This window comes from Numida meleagris, chromosome 3 (genome assembly GCF_002078875.1).
Source record: "Numida meleagris isolate 19003 breed g44 Domestic line chromosome 3, NumMel1.0, whole genome shotgun sequence".
NCBI classification, from domain to species: domain Eukaryota; kingdom Metazoa; phylum Chordata; class Aves; order Galliformes; family Numididae; genus Numida; species Numida meleagris.
In genome coordinates this window covers 70326955-70344058 of record NC_034411.1, presented here as the reverse complement: position 1 = coordinate 70344058, position 17104 = coordinate 70326955, and the positions used below count along the sequence as shown (strand labels likewise).

The window sequence follows — 17104 nt, the reverse complement described above, 5'->3', positions numbered from 1 at the left end:
CGTACTAACTCTGATGAATATTTGATGGGAATTGTTTGTGGAGGAGAAGCATCTAAATGTAATTTCATTACCTGAGTTTTAGATACCTGAGATATACAGGTATAATTTAAAGGCCTAAGAATCTTGTCAAGTTTTAAGGGGTTAAAAAGATTTTATGATCTAGGACTTAGAAGCAGAAAAGGCATAAAAAGGATATGAATTTTAAAACAAATACCTTTGGAAGGCGTAAAATAAATTTATGTCATGATGTCTTTGCTCAAAGTTCTTTCTGTACTCAGTGGAATAAAATAAGTCATTTTATTGACTGTCAATAGTTGTTAGGTTAGACAAATTTGACTTCCATTTCACTGAAGTTAATGTGTATTTAAAGTCAGAAATACACTGAGGAATCAAAGATGCTGCACAGATATTGATTGCTGCTAAGGAATACTCTATTAAAGTGATATAGGCTGATCTGGAAAAGTTGTTTTATTTTCATTGGTTGCTAATGATGGCAGTTTATCCAGAAAAACAGTAGCAAAATCCTGCTTAACAGGAATGGCTTTAGCTTGAGCCAAAAAAAAAAAAAAAAAGTCCTTTAACAAGGTGTTAAAACATCTGTAAGTAGAGAATTTGCCAAATAAAAAAATCTAAGGTATTTATTTCTAGGAGCAGAAACATCAGGCGAGTCTGATTGGTTTTGAGTGGTATAAAACCAGGAACTTTTTGATCACAAAATTTATAAGCTCAGTTGGTGTTTGTGTTATGTCCTTCTTCCAAAATTTCCACCACATGCTTATACATGATGCCAGAGTTAGAACTGTCAGTTAAACCCTGACATTTAATTAAATTTAATATTTTGTTTTTAGTGATTCATAGATTCCCCAGTCTTAAAGTTTACTGGCTTTAAGCTATTTTCTATAGGCATATATAACTCTCTCATTAGTATACCAACATCATAAAAGAGAGTATAAAATTTCTTCTTGTCTCTTTGGAAGATTCCAAATCAAATCTCCAATGGTGGAGCCTATTGATTCAAAGCACTTTTTCCTTTGTTTCCAGGCTGTTGCTCAGGACAACTCTGGGAAGGGTGATGCTTTAGCACACTTGAAAAGATTAGAGGCAACAAAAAAAAATTCCAGCAGACTTCATTCTCCTTTTTTCGGCTTCCAAATTTCATTTGTACAGGCTTTGAAAAAAACCATTTCAACTACTTAATGAATGCTATCATATTCTATTATTTAATAAATAATTTTAAAATAAAAATGTCATCTGATATCAGGAATAACCACAGTATATCTGATTTCTTCTATCTATCTCTCAAGAGAATCTGGAAATATTCAGTATCTTTACTTTTGGATGTGTTGTGTCAGAATACACGCATTTTCTTTACACAAGCTTCTTGTGATAAAAGGTTTTGCTTGTATAACTATTCATAATAATAAAATGGGTATAGAAAAATTTATGAACAGTGAATATTTTTGTTATGTCCTGTTATAATACGTACTGTATTAACATGAAGATATACTGTAAAACAGAGGAACAAGAAACTTTACTTTGGTATACCTGACTTACTATTAAGTCTGTCAAGTAGAACATAGAAGGAAAAAGAAGCACAATAAAACAATATAAATGCATTCCTACATCTGTGTATGACAGTCGTCATTCAAACCAAGCAGATATGAATTGAGTGAGTTCAGAATTCTACTATGCTGCTATTAGTCTTCCATAGTGTTTTATGCCTCGAGTCAGAACTTAGCATTCATAATTAAGATGACCTAACAAGTTCTGCTGCTTAATTAACATGAAGTTTTCATTACTAATTGCTTTTGCAGTCATCTGATTTAGCTATCTGCTTTCATGTTACGTAGGAAAGAGAGTGCTTTATTCTAATCTGATTATTAATTCTATGCTTCATTGTTCACTTCAGTACTTGCATATGGCAGGTGCAAGGAAGCACTGAGGTACTTGAATATACTATAGCTAATATCAGTACTGGGTTTCCTCAGACAAATAATAGTTTGGGTCTGATACATTTCGTAGGCTGCTGTATAGAATGGAGAACTGTGCTTTCTCGTTCCATTATTATTTCTCCTGTTTTTTTTTTTTTTTTTTAAATAATAATTATTCCTCCTTACCTTTCTGGACATGGTGTGTTTTTCAAGGTTATTTCTTCTCCAACATGGAATGTATTTCTCGGCATATGAAAGCCAATTTTAGTAGAAATTGAAAGTGCTGTCAAATACTGAGGGCAAAAATGTAGAGCATTTTTACATACCAAGGATGGGCTCATGGTATATTTCTGTGTATGAAGTTTTAATCTAATTTAAAAAAACAACTTCATGAATAATACTAAAAAAAGCCCTTAGGAATAAAGATTTGAAATTTGTAAGAGCTGATGTGTAGCCTTCCTTAGGAGGAAGATAGATCCAAGGATCTTTGATCGAAAGAATAGGCAGGGCATTCCCTCTGAAGAGCTGTCTAGGACGTTCATTGTAAACTAATCCTTTAGCATGATACAATAAAAATGCTGAAATGATAATTGCTTTGGAATTTTAAATGAAAATGAAAAAGAGAATAATGTAAATTTGTGTAAGAGTAGGAGAGGAGGAGGCTAGTTAGATGTGAATGGTCAACAATGGTCTATTTTCAGTAATATTAAACTATTATAGTTGAAAAATCCTGTAATGAATATGACTGGTGAGTAAATGCCATGTTAAATGGTCAATTATAATCAGATGAAATAATCTGATAACCAGCAGAGCATTTTGGCCTACTTTAAGATAAACCTTTTTTTAATCATATTAAACTAATTTCATTAAGATAATACAGTAGAAAAGTAGACTTTTTGAAATTGTAGACAATAAAAGATTAAAAGGATGAGGGAAGACTTTGCAATCATATCACTTGTAGCTTAGAAGTCGTCATAAACTAGAATTTAAAAAAGTGGCCCAGTTTTTGGCATGATAAAACCAAGGCTTACTAAAGGTTTTAATGAAAATGGGAAGTAGCTCCCACATTAGATAGTTGGATGGGAATAATACTTAGAGTATCATTCTACTGGTTTGGAAGGACAAGTATGTGTTTGCCAGCTTCAATATCCTACTGAAATAACATTTTATACAATTGACTTGAAACCACATGTCTCTGGCTCATTGTGATTGAAGTTAGGTGAGAAGAGTGATATAAGAAGAAGCATGAGTTAAAAATACTACAGAAGTTAAGGAAGAGATTTTAACCAAGAATTATTAAAACTAAGCTTTTAGTTAATAGCTCAAGAAATCAGGAAGATGCAAAATTGGAAATGTACACTATTAGTAATACTAGTATTTCATATAACTGGTTTCTTTTTTAAAAGTCTAATTTTGTTCTCTCCCTTTTCCTTTTCCTTTTTTTTTTTCCCAGCAATCTACAGAATTCTCTGGTTACCTTTCTCCCAAATAAAGCAAAATTTTATGATGCATGCAAGATTTTCCTTCAGTATGCTTCTGAAGCTAAATGGTCAAATGACTTCCTTCATTTGACCTAACTCATCCTTCACATCCGGATATTTCATAACTGTACAAAGTCATTTAAAAAGTAACATTATTACACTAGATACAAATTCTACACTGTGAAGAAGAAAGTTATATTAAAGTTGTTTTCTTTTTTTTATTGTTACTTGGGGGTGAAAAATAGATTCAGTGCAAGTGTGACATTTTGATTTGTTGAATTAGTGTTTTAATGAAGTTTAGGTGCTTATCTAGACATGCTGACAGATTATGCAGCTGCTTTACTTCCTGCTAATTCCCTAGAGTATGTTCTGATTTCTTTAGAATAATAAATTATTTAATATTTGTTTGTGTGTATATCTGATATGGTAATCTCTTTAATCTAGTGATAAGTTGTTTTATGGGATATGAACAGGACTTCCAATTTGGTGAATAACTTGTTACAAATTAGTCATTTAGTTTTTTTTTTACAGCAGGAAGATATTTGTGAAATTGCAATTTTTTATCTGCATCTAACAACTGAATGTAATTTATATTTGAGGTAGCAGGCACGGTGACTGGACAGAAGGATTTGATGAGAAAAGGGTGCAGTTAGCATTCATGAAGGTGAAAAAATCCATAAAAGAGAAATGTTCATTTCAGATCAGCCTCAGAGTGTGATTTAGAGCTTCAGAGAGGGGAGCTTGCTACATGGAGAACTTCATAATTATCCCTTTAGCAAAAGGTATTTTCTGGATTTGCTATGTTCAGTAGAACAGTGTGAAAGCAACTGTGTACTTCAAAGAGAATCCTAAACAATTGCTGATTGCTCCATTACTGTCACGGTGTTATCTAAGGATCTGTGTCCGTGACAGGGGGACAGCAGGCCCGTAGGCTCAGAAAAGAGAGAAAGGAGAAAAAAACCAAACAAAACTGGCGGGTTAGGGGCCGGCCTGGACTGGTCTGGCGGCTAGTGCGGCAGGGGACTCGGCCTGGGGAAGACAAAGGGAAAAGGGGAAAGGTAGGGAACTGGTAGACGGATCTAAAAACAGCGGCACCAATCTGAGCAGGAACGTTAATTTACTAAATATTATATCGAAATTGAGGCCAGTAAATCAAACAGAGAGAGTTACAAGCTGAGATTCTCACACCGTAAGCTGCAGCGGGACCACGTGCTTCTCAGCCGGGTAGGAAGGAAGAGAATCCTGGTCTGCAGGGCAGCTTCACCAGCCCATCCAGACGCAAACACCCCTGGGGTGTGCAGCTCCTTCCCTCCCCCTCGGAGAACCAAAAACACCCAAAAAAGGCAATCCCCAGAAATCAGGCCATTAACTCTTTCTTGCCAGTACTTTACATGATGTTATGATGTGGAATACTGACAACAAAAAATCACAAAACCATGACAATTACAAGCTAATAATCTCCCCTAGGCACATTTAACTTCATGAGTTTAGGGATTGTGCAAGATTTTGTGCTATGTTTTAGAAATGATATGTCAGATGAAAATTAATCACATTATTAAATATTTGACTCCTGCTTGTAGTCTTTGTTATTATTTTAGGAGAAAAGATCTTTCAGAAACTTGCAGTCCTGTCCTTGAAGCAAAGATATGTATGTGTTGTGTAGCATTTATGAGAAATAAATTGCAGCTCATATCCTGTGGAAGATATAAAATTATACCAGATGTGTTTGAGGGTACATGCAGATATTTGTAAATACAGTAATATTTATATAATACTTGCATGTTAGAACACTCCTGCTACGTCTTCGTGAAGTAATAGAGGGAACTCTAAATGTAACAGCAAGTAGGAAAATGTCAGAACTTGTGCAACCTGCAAAAGCTCATACATAGTCTGTAAGGCTAGTGAGAGCATAGGTTATTTTTTGAAATAGGAATGTAAGTGCCTTTACTCATGAAATATTCAAGTATCTGCACTGTATGAAATTTAAAGTCTAAGGACTGCAACCCAATAAACAATAATCACCTGTGTCCAAGAAGACAGTTTTCATAAGAGAAGCATTTTGAAATTCAGTTTTATCATTCATTTATGCACTGCATTTATTGTAAATTTTCAAGAAAGGTGAACAAAATGTAGTATTACTTTTATTCTGTTTCTTTGCTGTTATGAGTAAAGAATGCTATTGTTAGGAGCAGCAAAAGCAAAAAAAAAAGCTGGTAATCAGCAGAGATTTTTGTGATATGAACCATTCTAGCAACCACTGTGTTTACAGTTTTAGGGCATGTAATGGTGGCAGTGGAGCCATGAGTTAAGTAACAATGCAAATCATTTAATTTCTGGAGTGAAAAGAACCAGTAATTTAGACCTTACTGTGTGCTTACCAGCTTCACAGTGGCACTGCCTATTAGTTACCATTGATAGGTACTCAACAGTGAGAATTAAACTTTCGTTGAGGGTAAATTCCAGGTCCTATGGAACTCAGAGTATGTATCTAATTTGACTAGACTTTGCTTTGCTATAGGCATCCCCAGCTTAGTAATTAAATATGGTAATGTATAAAGTCTGCTCTGAAAATAATGCCTCCTATTTTATTATGTTGTCCCATAATGTCAGAGCTGGATATTGGAGGTATAGCAGTAGAGGTTGAACCTTCCCTCCAATATTCCGCTACATTTTGTTGGCACGTGACAGATAGCAGCAGAGGGGTAGTCTGACAAAAACACGTCTGACATGGAAGTGTGTGAGTAGCAGAAGGGTGTAGTTGAAAAAATTGCACCTGTTGACATTCAGTGATGCTTGCTGAATGTTTGTGCAGATCAGACTGTGGATGTGAGCGCAGTGAGGTGGTGGGTGGTACATTTTAGCAGTGACAACAATGATGTGAAAGACAGGACACATTCTGGATGGCCATGTAGATTTTTATGATTGCAGCATACAGGCTCTTGTTCATAACTGGCAAAAATGCATAGCTAATTGTGGCAAATGTTGAAAAATCATAGAGACTGTAAGTATGTCTCAGAATATTCAGGTTGCTAATTTGATCATAGTTTGGTAAGCGCTCTGCTCATTATTTTGTTACATCATGAAAAACAGGCGTGTGTTACATTTTCTGTTACAGCTAATGTTTACTAATTACTAGACTATTTGACATAGCTGGTGGGAATAAGCAAGCTTCTGGGCATGCATTCTCTCTGCTGAAAAAGCTGGAGGGCTATATGCCTGAATGTTTTCCCATTTCTACATATATATATATGTGTATATTTGCCTAGTAAAAGATATTGCTTCTCCTTATAATTTTTTTTTCCTTATTTCATTGAGCAGCAGCAAACTGTTTCTTATTTTAGATGGGCTCATATGCCAAGGAGTAATGCTATTTCCTATCCAGAACACCATGGACTCAATTTCAGTGCCTTTCCATATTCCACAGAATATTGTACCTGGCCTCCACCTCCCCTTCCATAAGAGCACAGGTCTCTTTTAAATCCGCAGTCATGTCTGCCCACCTTCTGTGGATGTGGCAGATACCTCTGAGAATTTCAGATGGTGCTATATGCCTGTATTTAGGCAGCTTAATCAAACTTCTAGCTGGAATTGTATCAGTGACTATATTTTCCTCTTAAACAGTCCAGTGGGACTATAGTGGTCACAAGCACACATACATTAAACAACCTGTGAGAGTATTCAAGCATCGGCCTGAAACTGCGTGTGGATACCTTCACGTCAGGCTGGAAACAAAACTGATGTGCTTTCATTATTGTATATTTTCTTTATGAACCTGAGGCCATTGCAGTCTTAAGCTACATTCAACATAGGAAATAGGTACCAAAATACCGTGCTAGATGCAACGAAGAGAATCAACTATCACGTTGTAAAATAAATATTTCAGATATCACAGTTTTTACACTCTTCATACTCCCACTTCCCAAGTCCTGAAAATCTATCTAGTGTAAACAGCAGAGATAGGATATCCTATTTAAAATAATTAGAGGATATGTGATCTCCTGGAAATACTAAAAAAAAATAAATCCTAATTTTAATGCAATAGAATCATAGAATCATAGAATAAGCTAGGTTGGAAAAGACCTACAAGATCATCCAGTCCAACCATCCACCTACCACCAATAACCCCACTAAACCATGTCTCTCAACGCTATATCTAAATGTTTCTTGAACACCTCCAGGGACAGTGACTCCACCACCTCCCTGGCCAGCCCATTCCAGTGCCTGACCACTCTTTCAGAAAAGTAGTGTTTCCTCATGTCCAGCCTAAATCTCCCCTGGCACAACTTGAGGCCATTCCCCCTTGTCCTGTCACTAGTTATAAGAGAGAAGAGGCCGACCCCCAGCTCACTACAACCTCCCTTCAGGTAGTTATAGAGAGCAGTAAGGTCTCTCCTGAGCCTCCTCTTCTCCAGACTGAACAATCCCAGCTCCCTCAGCCGCTCCTCATAAGGCCTGTGCTCCAGACCCCTCACCAGCTTCGTCGCCCTCCTCTGAACACGCTCCACGGCCTCAATGTCTTTCTTGCAGTGAGGGGCCCAAAACTGGACACAGTACTCGAGGTGGGGCCTTACCAGGGCTGAGTACAGAGGGAGAATGACTTCCCTACTTCTACTGGCAACACTATTTCTGATACAAGCCAGGATGCCGCTGGCCTTCTTGGCCACCTGGGCACAATGCTGGCTCATGCTCAGCTGAACATCAACCAATACTCCCAGGTCTGTTTCCTCTACACAGTCTTCCAGCCACTCTGCCCAAAGCCTGCAGTGTTGCCTAGGGTTGTTGTGGCCAAAGTGCAGGACCCGGCACTTGGTCTTGTTGAACCTCATCCCATTGGCTTCAGCCCAGAGATCCAGCCTGTCCAGATCTCTCTGTAGGGCCTTGCTACCCCTAGGCATTTTGACACTTCCTGCCAGCTTGGTGTCATCTGCAAATTTACTGAGGGTGCTCTCAGTGGCCTCATCCAGGCCATCAATAAAGATATTGAAAAGGACAGGCCCCAGCACCGACCCCTGGGGAACACCACTCGTGACCGGTCACCAGCTGGATTTAACTCCATTCACCACCACTCTCTGGGCCCGGCCCTCCAGCCAGCTCCTTACCCAGCAAAGAGTGTACCTGTCCAAGCCATGGGCTGCCAGCTTCTCCAGGAGAATAGTGTGGGAGACAGTGTTGAAACCTTTGCTGAAGTCTAGGTGGACCACATCAACAGCCTTTCCTTCATCCCCCGGGCGGCTCACTTGATCATAGAAGGAGATCAGGTTGGTCAAGCAGGACCTGAATAGAATCATTTATTCAAGCCTGGAGGTGAAAAAGTTTTATTTTGTAAAGAATATTCTATGCACGTCATTTCTCTCAACATTTATAACGAAGAAATCCTGTTATTTTTCTTCCCTTCCGTTATTTGTAGCAATGAATGTACTGGATATTCTTTTTTTTTTTTTTTTATTGAGCTGTTTGTTGAAGCTTGAATTCAACAAAATGTTAAACACGCTTTCTTGCTGAGAAATCAACATAAAGCTTCTCAATAGTCCTGTTGTAGTCAACTGGATGATGGCATTTGATGTGAAGTAAGCAGTTTGTCTAAGTGGGTCTTCAGAAGTTGCTTAAATGAAAGATACAGTTTTATGTACATTATTTTGTTACACTCCTTCACACTTTTACTTTGGGTCAGGGCTGAGAATCTGAAGGTGTTTCTGAGTATGGAGGACAATCCCTTTTCAGTATTTTCATGATAAGTGACAGTTCAGAAAATACCATTTTGCAAATAGTCTACACCTGATGATAGGATTGATGTCACTGTTGCTTACGTAAAAGATAAACTGCTCCTCATTCTCAAAAAGTTTTATTTCACATATGGATTTTCTACAGAATGTTTATACTTGAAATTATTGATTTTGCAGAGTGTAGGTGTTATATATATATATACAAAAGGCTTCATACACAGTTCTAATCTTAAATTAAACCTGAAGATTAATAGTCAGTAGTAAATGATGTTAGTCTTAGGCGATTTTGGATTTCTTAGTCTTTTACTTGCCTAAAATACAAAGCAGGCAGTTATTCTGATATAAATTACACAGATCAAATTAGATTGTTGATTCATTCTAAGTAAAATAACTCTATCTGAACGAATGTTCTTGTCTGCAATATTTTTGAAAAGAAACATATTTATTTTTTCATCTTTAAGCAGAAAAAAAACCCTTTTGTTATAATACTCATCTTTTTCTGTCCTAATTTTCTGAGCATTCTGCACACTGTGATTCATATTTCATGTTAATATGGTTGCTAGAAGTAGGAGGTCTTATGCAGGCCATATCACAGTGTGTATACCTAGAGTTGGAACCAGGGATCATAAAGTTAACAGCTGGAGGACTGCCAGCTTGTTTCACTGAGTTTTTAGACTAATTTAGAGTGTGTTTTCCACAAAACTTTCTGACTGGACTATCCTGGACTCCATGGGGAAAACTGGCATACCTACATATGCCTTTTGATTAGTGATAGGTTTGATACAAATTTTCTAGTTGGTAGTGTAATAGTGCTTTGTATTCCCCAGAAGTGTGTTGACTTTCACTGTTTTATTATCTGTTGACTGCAGAGTGAAAATGAGCTCCTGTAGAAGATGTTGAGGCTCAGGGATTAATTGGGTGATTTATTTGTGCATTTATAAAGTCTGCTGTAAATGTCTGTAAAAACAACATATAAAAAATTACATAGAAACCAATATAGTAGCAGTTGTTCAAAGAGGAAAGTACTGTAATGTATTTTTTAGTCTTCTGAGAATTAAATTTATTTGAGGGTTGTTTTCATGTTCTTTTTCATTGGTAGAATACATTTTAAAGAGGATGTATCTTCGATCTCCAAAATTCTTTATCTTCTGTGAATATTTCTATTCTGTTTCTGCCTCTGAAAATGGTTTTCATTTTAAGTTCTCCTTTTATTTTGGTGAAAAAGAAATTCAGGAGAATATCAGCTACATAGGAGTATATGCTATAGAGTGGATATAGTTGTTTTTTACTTCTTTTCAAACACAGAAATGTGAACATATCACCTCATGCATCAAGTATCCTCAGCCTAAAGTTTGTTCCATGATTACAAACTGAAATAACTGAGATCTATATTCATTGAAAGAGAGGCTTCTGTCTTGGATGGTGTCATGGTTTTGTGATTTTTGGTTACTGATATTCCACATCATAACATCATGTAGTGTATGTACCTGGTTTTCAGAAGAGAAGAACTACTACATTCCCCAGAGGAGTTTGCTGCCCTGTTACCATTTTCTGGTCAGAGGGAAAGATAAAACTGTTCGCAGATCACGGGACGTTCCTTCTTCTCGTCCCGTCTCTCATTCCGGCAGCATCTCGCTCCCCAGCCATCTCACCGTCGGTATTAGAGTAAGGCCTACTTTAATTTTGGACACTCTCTCTCATTTTGTTGGATTTATTAGCTTAAATCGTAATTATATTGTATTATAGTATGTTATTTTGCATTCCGATATCTTATTTAGTAAATTAGTTTGTTTCTCCTCAGATCGTTGCCACTCGTTGTTTTGTTCTTAAGCCCATCTCCCTACCCTTTTTCCCTTTTCCCTTTCCTAGGGCATGGGTCTGTGGGTCCCTCTGCCCCACTAGTCATGGAACTGGGCCGAACCAGCCCATAAACCGTTGACAGATGGCAAGATTTATTGGAATGTCTGGAAGCAATTGGGCATCTTTGTTCTTTGGCACAATCCGATCTTAAGAACTTTGGACAAAACAATAGTTAGGAAATGCTTAGATTTGCTACAACTCTTCAGTTCACAAGGTACACTAATCTTTTCACATTTGGCCTATACATTGATTAAATACTTGCCCTCATTAAAGATGATCTATGTGGAACAACAATACTAGCAAATTTGTGGTAAAGAGTTAAACATGAAGATCTTGAAAGAAGTTTCCTTTAAATGAAAAGTAAGTAGTAAAGTCTCAAGCACAGCCGTTGTCATATAAAGCAAACTTTTACTAGGATAATTAATAACTTAAAAATTGGAAGAAAATAGAATCATAGAATTGTTTGAGCTGAATGGGCTTTTAAAAGTCTTCTAGTCCAACTCCTCTGCAATGAACGGGGACATCTATAGCTCTGTAAAGTTGCTCAAAGCTGCGTAGAGCATGACCTTGAATGACTCCGGGGACAAGGCATCCTCCATATCTCTGGGCAAGCTGTTCCAGTGCTTCACTACCCTTATTCTAAAAACAACTTTTCTGCATATCCAACCTAAATGTACCTTTTTTTGACTTTCAAACCATTTTCCCTTGTCCTGTCACAACAGACTGTGCTGAAGAGTCTGTTCCCTTCTTTCTTATAGCTGTGGTTCTTTTGATGCAGCCCAGGATATGGTTGGCTTTCTGAGCTGTGAGGGCACATTGCTGGCATTGTATGTAATTTTGCTAGATTGAATTTAATGCTTCAATTTTATTTGGTTACAGTTTGCTCTTCTCATCAAATACTTTCAAGCATTTACAAGGGCATGTATGTAAATACATTAGTGTCAATGCTGTTTCCATCTTTTGGGTGAGGATGTAGAGTGACACTGTGGTGGGTCTTAGTGACTACAACTTCTTGAGAGAGAGAAGAAAAAAAAAAGGGTGAAGTTTGTGTTCTTTTTGCACCCAGATACAGTGTATGTGTTCATTTAATGAAATCAGCTATGTTAGGTTAAAAATTAATGTACCTGTCAGTTTTATTGAAGTTTCTCTGAGTTTGATTAGATTGGATTACAATTTAGTGTTCATTCAAAAATAAATAAAAATATGGATTATATTTGAAAATATGCAAATGAAAGAAGAATGAAGTGAAACAATAGAATGTGAAACAGTACAATGAAGGGTATATATACTGAAGTTTACCTTGGACATAATGAAATTCAAGAAAAAACTTGTGAAGTTTATTAGTCTTTACATCATTACTAGCAGTTCTCTGAGGCAAAAATTCTTTTAAAAACCTGCAAACCAAAAAACTCATGAGGATGATGAGTAAAAAAAATATTGATGTACATAAGATTACTAGGGAGGGGATTCCAGAAGTAAAGATTACAAGCAGATTTTCAAATTTTTGCATAGATTACAGTTTGCTTTTCTTTATCTTGTGGATTTTAGCATATGTTCCTTTTAATTTTGGTCAGAATTCCTTGGGAATCAAAATTTTTTGTTGATCTGTGTGAAATTTCTTTAGTGCTGATAATTAGGATTTAAATGTCAAGAACCTGTGTTGATTCACAAGCAGGATTAAGGGAGAAAGTCTATCAATAGAGAAGTAAGAAGTAAAGCACTATCAGGAGAGAGTCTTTATTATGTGTTATGTTTCATAGTTGTTGAAGAAAAATACCTAAGGACTTTTCTGGGAATATAAATTAGCAACAGCTAGCCAACCACATATAATACAAGATTTATCAATTACTTGCTCCTAAATAGCAAGCTCTTTCCTGAGATGATATGTTCCTGTCTCTTCATTTACAGAGATGTTTGTCTTTCTAGAACTGCTATAGTTTTCTTTGAATTACATAAGTTGTGATGATTTTGAAAAGTTGCCTAATTTTGGATACGTTTTGAATTATTACAGATAGGTAATTACAATCCAACCAAGTGGAGGTCAATGTAAGACGTGTGGAAGATGTTGGGAATTTACTCTTTAGGACTTTTTAATGTTGTAAAAAGTTACTGTAAACATTTTTGTTTAAAATGGCTGTGCTTAAATGGAAAAAATTCCTTTCTGATTTTAATTTTTTTACACATACAGATCTCTCCCCCACTCCCCACCAGCTTTTTTTTTTTTTTTTTTTTTGATTTTTTTTTTTTGCTTTAAAAAACAAAACAGCACAAAAAAACCCACCCTCTTTTCTTTCTCCTCCCTCTTGCAAGATTTGTAAATGTCCTAGTTTGGGCAGTATTCTGAGGACACTTACCTTTTTTTTTTTTTTTTTGACTTCTTTTTCCCTAAAACAGAAGAATATTTTTGTTTTCAAGGCTGATTCGGGAGTGTCAGTCATTAGCATTGTCCCAGTTTTTCCAGCACTGTGTTCTGTTTTAATTATTGTGAACTCATGAAAATTTTACCAACCTGTAAGTAGAATATTCTGAAGACATTAATGCAGTTGTATAGAACTCGAGTAGGAAAGTTAATAGCTATATCTGAAACTGTAGCATCCTACTCTACTTTCTTCCTTGTGCCATTTAGTGAAGATGCTCACACCTTATCTGTTCAAACCAATCTAATCATATTTTGTGCAACTTGACATAATAATCTCTTCATATGTTGTAGTCTGTAAACCCAAACAGTATAGTCCTTGCCAGAGGCAGAGAGAAGTCAGAGAAGAGTTCTAAACTCTTTAAAAAGTGGCGGTAGTTGTGTGTCAGAAAAGTAGACGAAACTCCAGATCTTTTGTTTTGGTAAGATCCTAATAGTCTAAAGTACTGAAAGTATTTATGAGGTTCCATAGCATTATCAGATTAACTAGAAACTGCCCTGTAGAAGCTGGTAAGCTAAGTCTCCACAGGCTAATTTATTGTGATATAGTTCTTTCAAAATGTTTTTTCATTGTCTGGACAGGAACAAAAATCCAAGGTTTGCTTAAAAAAGAAAGAAATAACAAATACACTTCACTACTAGTTCAACACTTCATGTGACCTAGAGTTCTCTAAATATTAAGATTATACTGTTTATGTACATCTGTTTATATCTTATTCTATTATCTTATTCTATTGTCTCTAGGAAGACAAACTAGGAAAGAAAAAGAAATCTAAATATGAAGTATCAAGTAAGACAAGTTGACCCAATGAGGCCTTCAGCAGTCAGTAATGGAGATAACATTAAGTATTTGAGTTCACTGGGCAGTTAGAGGTACCATGCTGGGAAAGGGTGAGCGACCTGGATATGTTCAGCCTTGAGCGAGACTCACAGGGGATCTGGTCAAAATCTATAAATATCTAAGGTGTGGGAGGCAAAGGGACATGGCCAGACTCTTTTCAGTGGTGCGTGGTGATAGGACAAGGGGAAATGGCCACAAACTGAAGCATGGGAAGTTCCACACAAATATGCATATGAACTTCTTCGCAGTGAGGGTGACAGAGCACTGGAACAGGCTGCCCAGGGGGGCCGTGGAGTCTCCTTCTCTGGAGATGTTCAAGACCCGCCTGGACTCCTACCTGTGCAACTCAGTCTAGGGAGCCTGTTTTGGCAGGGGGTTGGACTCGATGATTTCTAGAAGTTCCTTCCAGCCTCTACAATTCTGTGATTCTGTGAAAGCATACACTGTAGTTGGAATATCTTATGAGGGATTGATTGCACTTTATGATGTGAATGCTAAATGCATGGAAATTTTCTGCAAGAAAATTTTAGCCCCCTGTACCGGATAGTGGCTCACTGGAGAAATGTAATAGTGGTGAAGTAAATTCTGAAAACAGTTGATTTTCCATTAAGTAATCTGTTGATTTTGCTGTTAGTCATCATCTCCACCATGATAGCTATGGTCTTTATTTTTGTTTCATAATCAAGCTCAATCTGTTTTGCTATGTCTTGGAAAGGCAGTTTGTTGTTTAATGAATCAAAAGATTTGATTCATTAAAATATTATGTTTTTCAATTTATGTTAAGTTACTGATCCCTGTTGGATTTTTTTCCAATGTGCCTGATTAGATCATAGATCTAATTAAATCAAAGAATCATAGAATGACTTGGGTAGGAAGGGACCTCAAGGATCATCAAGTTCAGACTCCCCTGCCACAGGCATGGGAGCCAGACTCTAGATAAGGTACTAGATCAGACTGCACAGGGCCCCATCCAACCTGTCCTTAAACACCTCCAAGGACGGGGCATCCAGAACCACTCTGGGCAACCTATTCCAGCACCTCACAACTGTCTCAGTAAAAAACTTCCCCCTGACATCTAATTTAAATCTCCCTTCCTTTAGTTTAAAACCATTCCCCCCTGTCCTATCACTACCTACCTGTGTAAAAAGTTGATGTTCCTCGTGTTTATAAACTCCCTTTAAAGACTGGAAGGCTGCAATGAAGTCTTCTTACAGCCTTCTCTTTTCCAGGCTCAACAAGCCCGATTCCTTCAGTCTGTCTTCATAGGAGAGATGTTCCAGCTTGTCATGGTTTTGTGATTTTCGGTTATTGGTATTCCACATCATAACATCATGTAGTGGATATACCTGGTTCTCAGAAGAGAAGGACTACTACAGTCCCCACGGTACTTTTCTCCTCTGTTACCATTTCCAGCCGGAGGGAAAAGATAAAAGCTCGCAGTATAAAACCTTGCAAATCACGAGACCTTGTCCCTTCTTCCGCCGTCTCTCGTCTTGGCAGCACCTCGCTCTCCAGCCATCTTATCGTCGGTAGTAGAGTAAGGCCTACCTTGATTTTGGGACATTCTCTCTCTCTGTATTGGATTTATCAGCTTAAATTGTAATTATATTGTATTATAGTGTGGTATTTTGCATTCCGATATCTTATTTAGTAAATTAGTTTGTTTCTCCTCAGATTGTTGCCACTGTTCTTTGCTCTCAGGGCCATCTCCTTACCCTTTTCCCCTTTTCTCTTTTCCTGGGGCGTGGACCCGTGGATCCCCCGTCCCCTTCGTCACGGAACTGGGCCGAACGCCCATAAACCATTGACACAGCTCTTGGATCATCTTCATGGCCTTCCTCTGGAGCCTTTCCAAAAGCTCCACATCTTTCCTGTGTTGGGAGCCCCAGACTTGGATGCGGTACTTCAATTGGGGCTTCATGAAGGCAGAATAGACGGAGACAATTGCCTCCCTTGCACTTCTCGCCACCCCTCTTCTGATGTAGCCCAGGATACCATTGGTCTTCTGGGCTGCAAGTGCGCACTGCTGGCTCGTGTTAAGTTTTTCATCAACTCAAACCCCTAAATCCTTCTCAATAGGGCTACTCCCAAGGATTTCTTCTCCCAGTGCGTATACATATCTGGGATTACCTTGACCCAAGTTCAGAACCTTGCACTTTGCTTTGTTGAACCTCATTAGGTTCACAAGGGTCCACCTTTGAATTTATTGAGGTTCTTCTGGGTGACATTGCTTACTTCTGCTGCATCAACCATATTGCACAACTTGGTGTCGTCAGCAAACTTGCTGAGGGTACACTCAGTCCCATCATCTCTGTCAGTGATAAAGTTGTTAAAGAGTACTGGACACAAGATGGGCACCTGGGGGACACTGCTCGTAACGGGCCTCTACCTGGACATAGAGCCGTTGACCACAACCATATGTCTGTGACCTTCCAACCAATTCCTTACCCAACAAAGTCCACAAATCAAAGATGTTCTGTCATAATACATTATTTTTTTTAATTCAGTTTTGCTGAATAAATGTACATATCATCCTATCTTCAGTATGAATTTCAGTATTGTCTGATCTTCAGACGTAATATTTCCTGGGTAATTCTGATGTACAGTTTTGTGATATGGCTCTGCTCTATAGTTCTTCATAATTTTTGGTGATCGATTATCAAGCTTTTAGAAAGGTAAACACATTAACACATTGCCCAGGTGGCAAAGAAGGCCAGTGGCATCCTGGCTTGTATCAGAAATAGTGTTGCCAGTAGAAGTAGGGAAGTCATTCTCCCTCTGTACTCAGCCCTGGTGAGGCCCCACCTCGAGTACTGTGTCCAGTTTTGGGCCCCTCACTGCAAGAAAGACAT

The 17104-nt window shown here is 37.6% G+C and overlaps 1 protein-coding gene and 2 long non-coding RNA genes across 9 annotated transcripts in view; 1 reads left to right on the top strand and 2 right to left on the bottom strand.

Moving 5' to 3' along the window:
* GRIK2 (glutamate ionotropic receptor kainate type subunit 2) overlaps positions 1-17104 on the top strand; it is a 461962-nt gene that overhangs the window by 246215 nt on the left and 198643 nt on the right. The window lies entirely within an intron of this gene.
* The window catches only part of LOC110395431, a 44699-nt gene that overhangs the window by 10985 nt on the left and 16610 nt on the right, over positions 1-17104 (bottom strand). The window lies entirely within an intron of this gene.
* Positions 11384-15024, bottom strand: LOC110395433. The gene is made up of 2 exons (XR_002436383.1): positions 13350-15024; positions 11384-13206 (listed from the first exon to the last, which is right to left on the bottom strand). It is a non-coding gene; the product is annotated as an uncharacterized LOC110395433 (long non-coding RNA).